The sequence below is a fragment of the Cryptomeria japonica genome, chromosome 10 (assembly GCF_030272615.1).
Source record: "Cryptomeria japonica chromosome 10, Sugi_1.0, whole genome shotgun sequence".
NCBI lineage: Eukaryota > Viridiplantae > Streptophyta > Pinopsida > Cupressales > Cupressaceae > Cryptomeria > Cryptomeria japonica.
The window spans coordinates 881,792,083-881,800,197 of NC_081414.1; positions in this window are offsets into that span (position 1 = coordinate 881,792,083).

Consider the following 8,115-nt stretch of genomic DNA (forward strand, 5'->3'; position numbering starts at 1 on the left):
TTCCTCCCTCAGAATAAGAAAAATAAAATATATATATATCCCATAACCTGAATGGTTGCATCCCTTGACTATAAGAGACATGCATTTCCGTAATCGTGACTTTTCACATTTCACACAGATCGCATCTGATAATGATTATTGTATTCCCTTAATCATGATCGATATCATCATTTAAATGGAAATCGATGATCCATACTCAATGATTATTAATTGAGCCTTGACTATATACTTATCATTATCGTAGCTATGTTTAAACACTTCATTATTATAACGATTCAAGTTGAGGATTCGTTGTTTGCCTTTAATCTTTAATAACTGCTTGGGCATTATGTTCTAGTTCGATTTGGTAGATGATGTTCTGTATTTACCTTTATCATTAGTATCGTGCCAATTCACTATTATTGATGAATATAATAACTTTCATTGCTATCAATATATGCCTGAACCGAAAAATGATTATATTCAATTTATGGAAGCATTGTTATCACCGATTCTCCCTAATCATTATTTTGAGTCCTTGTTCCCTTGGGAGGCTTGCTCTTGTATACGATCTCTACCTAGCTGACTGTATTGCCACGTAGGAAGATTATGTGTCAATATGATTAATGACATTAATACCGTATTTGCCCTCACATAATATCAGAATCTCTTAAGAAATTATCGTAGACTATGGTCAACGGAGCTGGCCCCCTTAAAACAGTATTTGTGTAGCGTATCTTTTGTATGATGGGTCGTTCATGAGCCTTAGGCATTACACCCCATCTTCCCTCTTTGCTACGTAGTTTCCCTTGTGTTTTTGTTGCAAAGGCAGGCAGACAAATCTGACATGTGTGTCAGATTTGGTCTGCCACTGTGTTTCTTAAATAATTATTTAATAGTAATCAATATTAATTGCAAATTAATATTTATTTTAATAACAATATTAATTGCAAATTAATATTTATTTTAATAATTTATTATTATATATATAAATGATTATTCATTATTGATAATAATAAATGGAGGATTAATCAATATTAAATAAGTGTATTGATATTAATTTTTATGTTTATTCTTTTGTATTTCAATTGAATTATTATTTATTATTGAATATATAAATTATGTTGATAATATATAATATTTAAATCATGTTCATAAATAATATTTAATTAATGAGTTTTAAATAATCATTCATTGGTAATTATTATATTAATTAATAATAATAACTTCTTCATTTTGGGTCTCTCTCTTCCTCTCCATATATATGTAGCAATCCAGGAGGGGACAGGACAGTCCGCCCTTCTCAAAATTGCTTGTCCTCAAGCAATTGGCAATTTTCTCAAACTAAGTTATCTCCCAATATGAATCAAAACACGGAGCATACACCAAAAACACGAAGCATATACATGGATAATTTCAAACACGAAGCATACACGTGAATACACACATTGTCAGATTTTTCTTATTGACTAGAATGATTCAATGATTCATCTTTACCCTACAAGATGGCAGGATCATAGCTTTGATACACGTGGAAGGCACAAAGCATACACATGGAAAACACGAAGCATACATATATGCAAACACGGAGTATACATGTGAATACACACATTGTGAAATTTTCTTCTTGTTATGAGTAGAAACACAAATCAACACCAGCTTGATTCAAAAACATAAACACTCAATCTAGTTTGTGATCTCAGGTAGAGTATTTAGAAATTGCAAATGGAGTAAATATAATGAGTCTAATTAGCCATATCGACAAAGAGGATAGATAGCACAATTTTTGGATACTTGCCTCAAGTATTAATTAAATGGACTATGCTTAACTCCCTATTCACCATTAATGAAAGAGAAAAGATTTAGACACAACGAGACGCCCGTAGCACTTATCAGGCCCAAGAGCGATACACTCCCCCTTGGCCCAACTGATGGCAGACTTTTAGTCATCCACAGCGGGTTGCCTACCTGATAGAGGCCTAGTTTCTGCTGACCTCATTGGTCTATCTCTCTCCCACACTAGTGGTGATTGTGAAGTATACATCTATTATTAGTCAATTTCTTTAAGATAATACTGTTATCAATGAGATAATTCCATACTCATTCCCTAGTGAGACCAAGGAGAAGTAGGTGCGATAGGATGCCCGTAGCGCTTATCAGGCCCAAGAGCGGTACACTCCCCCTTGGCCCACCTTGTGGCAGATTTTCGATCATCCACAATGGGTTGCCTACCTAACAGAGGCCTAGTTCTTGGTATCCCATGATCCTATTCCCTTGTATCTTACTGGGTTTGGGTATGCAATTTATCCATTCATCATTACTTAATAATTAATCCATGGTTTTATGGAACTAATCCTTGTGATCTTAAAATCACATTAATAATGCAATTCAATACTGACTTGTAATTTCAATAAATGTTTGTGTATGCATTAGCCTTCTCCGTATTCACTTCCTCAGTGAGATAAAAAGGATTTAGACGCAATGAGACGCCTGTAGCGCTTATGAGGCCCAAGAGCGGTTTACTCCCCCTTGGCCTCACTAATGGCAGACCTACAGTTGCCATAGCGGGTGATGTACCTGACAGAGGCCTAACATCTGCTGACCTCATTGCTCTACCCCATTTCACTAATGGTTCATATCGAATTTATGCTTAATTTATTCTCAATGTACATGCCAGCTTATTTGTTATATATATATATATATATATTTTATATTTTTTTAATTTTTTTTTTAATTTATTATATATATATATATATATTAAGTATTTTAAATGCCACATGGATATGCCTAGTTATCCACAATTCTAATTTGAATTATTCTGAAGTCATACCCATTCAATATCTATTTGGCTGATAATAATAAATTTTAAATTCATCTTACGAGATGGCACCCTCGTTGCTTATCGGTCATGGTATTTGCCTCTGTTTATTGACTAGAATAAATCATTGATTCAATCGTACCCTACAGGATGGCAAGATCATAGCTCTGATACCATTTGTAATGTCCCTACTAGTTAGAGATCGCTGTCCTACAAAACAGATTGTTAGAATACAACATTGTAATAATGATGACATAATTTTGTACATACATATTATAATAATTATGCCATAACTATTAAAAACACATTATAATAATTCTATAACTACACATTATAATAATAATGACATAACTATTAAAAACACATTATAATAATTATGTAACTACAATTATAATAATAATGACATAAATACTAAAAACTACACGTATATTTATATGTGTGTGTGTGGCACACACATCCACACACATATATGTACCTGTGGTGCCTCTGTTGTTTCCTTCCTTTACTCTTACCTCTGTCTACACAGCAGTAACTCCTATCTTTTCCTATCTTCTCGAATATATTTTCCTATGTTCTGCATTTTCAACATTTAAATAATTTTCTTTTAATTCTTTAACTGCAGATCTGAATATTTATTTTATCTTCTATTCCTCACGTCTTCACCACATCTACTCTTATACAGCACACCTTTTAATATGGTCTGTAGATTAAATATTTTTATCTAGTTGACTCCATACACACAACAGATATGCAGAGGTTGTCTTTTTTTAAATCACAATTTCTGCCTTACACATCATAACCTCACCTCACACATACACTTATATATTCCTTTTTTCCTCCCTTGGAATAAGAAAAATAAAAAATATATATATCCCGTAACCTGAATGGTTGCATCCCTTGACTATAAGAGACATGCATTTCCGTAATCGTGACTTTTCACATTTCACACAGATCGCATCTGATAATGATTATTGTATTCCCTTAATCATGATCGATATCATCATTTAAATGGAAAGCGATGATCCATACTCAATGATTATTAATTGAGCCTTGACTATATACTTATCATTATCGTAGCTGTGTTTAAACACTTCATTATTATAACGATTCAAGTTGAGGATTCGTTGTTTGCCTTTAATCTTTAATAACTGCTTGGGTATTATGTTCTAGTTCGATTTGGTAGATAATGTTTTGTATTTACCTTTATCATTAGTATCGTGCCAATTCATTATTATTGATGAATATAATAACTTTCATTGCTATCAATATATGCTTGAACCGAAAAATGATTATATTCAATTTATGGAAGCATTGTTATCACCGATTCTCCCTAATCATTATTTTGAGTCCTTGTTCCCTTGGGAGGCTCGCTCTTGTATATGATCTCTACCTAGCTGACTGTATTGCCACGTAGGAAGATTATGTGTCAATATGATTAATGACATTAATATCGTATTTGCCCTCACATAATATCAGAATCTCTTAAGAAATTATCACAGACTATGGTCAACGGAGCTGGCCCCCTTAAAATAGTATTTGTGTAGCGTATCTTTTGTATGATGGGTCGTTCATGAGCCTTAGGCATTACACCCCATCTTCCCTCTTTGCTACGTAGTTTCCCTTGTGTTTTTGTTGCAAAGGCAGGCAGACAAATCTGACATGTGTGTCAGATTTGGTCTGCCACTGTGTTTCTTAAATAATTATTTAATAGTAATCAATATTAATTGCAAATTAATATTTATTTTAATAACAATATTAATTGCAAATTAATATTTATTTTAATAATTTATTATTATAGATATAAATGATTATTCATTATTGATAATAATAAATGGAGGATTAATCAATATTAAATAAGTGTATTGATATTAATTTTTATGTTTATTCTTTTGTATTTCAATTGAATTATTATTTATTATTGAATATATAAATTATGTTGATAATATATAATATTTAAATCATGTTCATAAATAATATTTAATTAATGAGTTTTAAATAATCATTCATTGGTAATTATTATATTAATTAATAATAATAACTTCTTCATTTTGGGTCTCTCTCTTCCTCTCCATATATATGTAGCGATATAGGAGGGGACATGACAGTCCGCCCTTCTCAAAATTGCTTGTCCTCAAGCAATTGGCAATTTTCTCAAACTAAGTTATCTCCCAATATGAATCAAAACACGGAGCATACACAAAAAACACGAAGCATATACATGGATAATTTAAAACACGAAGCATACACGTGAATACACACATTGTCAGATTTTTCTTATTGACTAGAATGATTCAATGATTCATCTTTACCCTACAAGATGGCAGGATCATAGCTTTGATACACGTGGAAGGCACAAAGCATACACATGGAAAACACGAAGCATACATATATGCAAACACAGAGTATACATGTGAATACACACATTGTGAAATTTTCTTCTTGTTATGAGTAGAAACACAAATCAACACCAGCTTGATTCAAAAACATAAACACTCAATCTAGTTTGTGATCTCAAGTAGAGTATTTAGAAATTGCAAATGGAGTAAATATAATGAGTCTAATTAGCCATATCGACAAAGAGGATAGATAGCACAATGTTTGGATACTTGCCTCAAGTATTAATTAAATGGACTATGCTTAACTCCCTATTCGCCATTAATGAAAGAGAAAAGATTTAGACACAACAAGATGCCCATAGCGCTTATCAGGCCCAAGAGCAGTACACTCCCCCTTGGCCCAACGGATGGCAGACTTTTAGTCATCCACAGCGGGTTGCCTACCTGATAGAGGCCTAGTTTCTGCTGACCTCATTGGTCTATCTCTCTCCCACACTAGTGGTGATTGTGAAGTATACATCTATTATTAGTCAATTTCTTTAAGATAATACTGTTATCAATGAGATAATTCCATACTCATTCCCTAGTGAGACCAAGGAGAAGTAGGTGCGATAGGATGCATGTAGTGCTTATCAGGCCCAAGAGCGGTACACTCCCCCTTGGCCCACCTTGTGGCAGATTTTCGGTCATCCACAATGGGTTGCCTACCTGACAGAGGCCTAGTTCCTGGTATCCCATGATCCTATTCCCTTGTATCTTACTAGGTTTGGGTATGCAATTTATCCATTCATCATTACTTAATAATTAATCCATGGTTTTATGGAACTAATCCTTGTGATCTTAAAATCACATTAATAATGCAATTCAATACTGACTTGTAATTTCAATAAATGTTTGTGTATGCATTAGCCTTCTCCGTATTCACTTACTCAGTGAGATCAAAAGGATTTAGATGCAATGAGATGCCCGTAGCGCTTATGAGGCCCAAGAGCGGTTTACTCCCCCTTGGCCTCACTAATGGCAGACCTATAGTTGACATAGCGGGTGATGTACCTGATAGAGGCCTAACATCTACTGACCTCATTGCTCTACCCCATTTCACTAATGGTTCATATCAAATTTATGCTTAATTTATTCTCAATTTACATGCCAGCTTATTTGTTATATATATATATATTTTATATTTTTTTAATTTTTTTTTTAATTTATTATATATATATATATTAAGTATTTTAAATGCCACATGGATATGCCTAGTTATCCACAATTCTAATTTGAATTATTCTGAAGTCATACCCATTCAATATCTATTTGGCTGATAATAATAAATTTTAAATTCATCTTACGAGATGGCACCCTTGTTGCTTATCGGTCATGGTATTTGTCTCTGGGTAGAATTCTCAGGGGTTTTGTCCTTGATGATAATGGTAGAGACATAATTGTCCATCGAGATGTGATTGATGGTTGAATCATAGTTATAGGTTGCTCTGGTATAGTTGGTTTGGTCATCTATGACTTTAGCTTTTCCTTTGTCATGTTTTGGGAATGGTTCCTTAAACATCTCATGTTCTTGATTGGATGAGTGCCCTTCAATCTCAATGTCACCTCTATCAATGAGATCTTGTATGATGTTCTTCAGTCAATGACAATTTCCTATCTTATGACCTTTGCTCCTATGAAACTCACAATACTCGTCATCATTCCACCAATTTGGTTTAACCTTTGGTTCATATGGAGGAAAATCTAGAACTGTGATTACTTTGTTTGCCACTAACTTTTTGAAGACTGACTCAAGTGGTTCTCCCAATGGAGTATACTTCCTTCATGATTTAGAAGTTGTTTGAGTATTCACCTGATTTGATCCAGAAAAAATGAATTTGGGTCACACTATATTGGCATCAACAACACCATCATTTATTGTGTTCTTGTTTTTATTCCAAAATCTTGGCTTGTCTTTTCCTTTAAAGTCATCTTTGTTTTCCTTGAATATCTTAATGACTCCTTGTTCAATTAGGACCTTCTCTGTTGCTAAGCCTTTTTCAATGACGTCCTTGAAGGTGGAAAAACAAGCTTTCCTTAAGTCATAACCAATCTCTTTGTTAACATTTTGGGTGAACATTTCTACCATTTATTTTTGTGGAATTTCACAAGAGCATCTGCTGGCTAGATTTCTCCATCTTTGTAAAAATGATGCAAAAGACTCTCCCTCTTTTTTGCTTGGTGTTGCACAAAGTAGTGACTGATATGTCTATCTCTATGTTGTAGGAGAAATCTTGAATAAATGCCTCTACTAAGTCACCCCATGACTTAATTCCAGGTGGAAGTTGGGAGAACCATTCCATAGCTTGATCGCCTAGGCTCTGTGGGAATAATCTCATCAAATATGTCTCTTCTGCTGCTATCTCAATGCAAGCTGTGAAAAATTGTCTTATGTGTGCCTTAGGATCCCCTTTTCCTCTATACTTATCAAATTTAGGTGTCACAAAGTGCGTAGGAAAAGAAGGCATTGGAATGCTCTTGTGAAATGGATAAGGACATATGTCTCTCATTGTGTATGTTGGCTTTGGTGTATTTATGTCCTCCATTTTCTTTTGTAAGTCCCTGATTTGTTGCTCCAAATTTCTCTTAGGTGGAGATCAACTTCTTGGACCATACCCCATGCTTGAGGCACCAATTGGAGGAGAAGCATGTTGCATATGTGGATGATATTGATCATACACATGTTCATATGGAGGAGGTCTATAGTGATGCTGCATATATGGACCACTTGGTATAGATTCATCTTGAGGAATGAAATATCTATTTTGTCCATGTATACCATACTCTACAGGCATGTCATGTTCTAATGTGTTGCCCCCAAATTTGACACGGGGTTTCCTTGTGTCCAAATTTTGAGCATGCCTTTGAATATCCAATTGCTTTGGTGGTTGATCCTTAGCATTGATATGTGATTGAGCATATTTCTCTGCATAAGACTTCCAT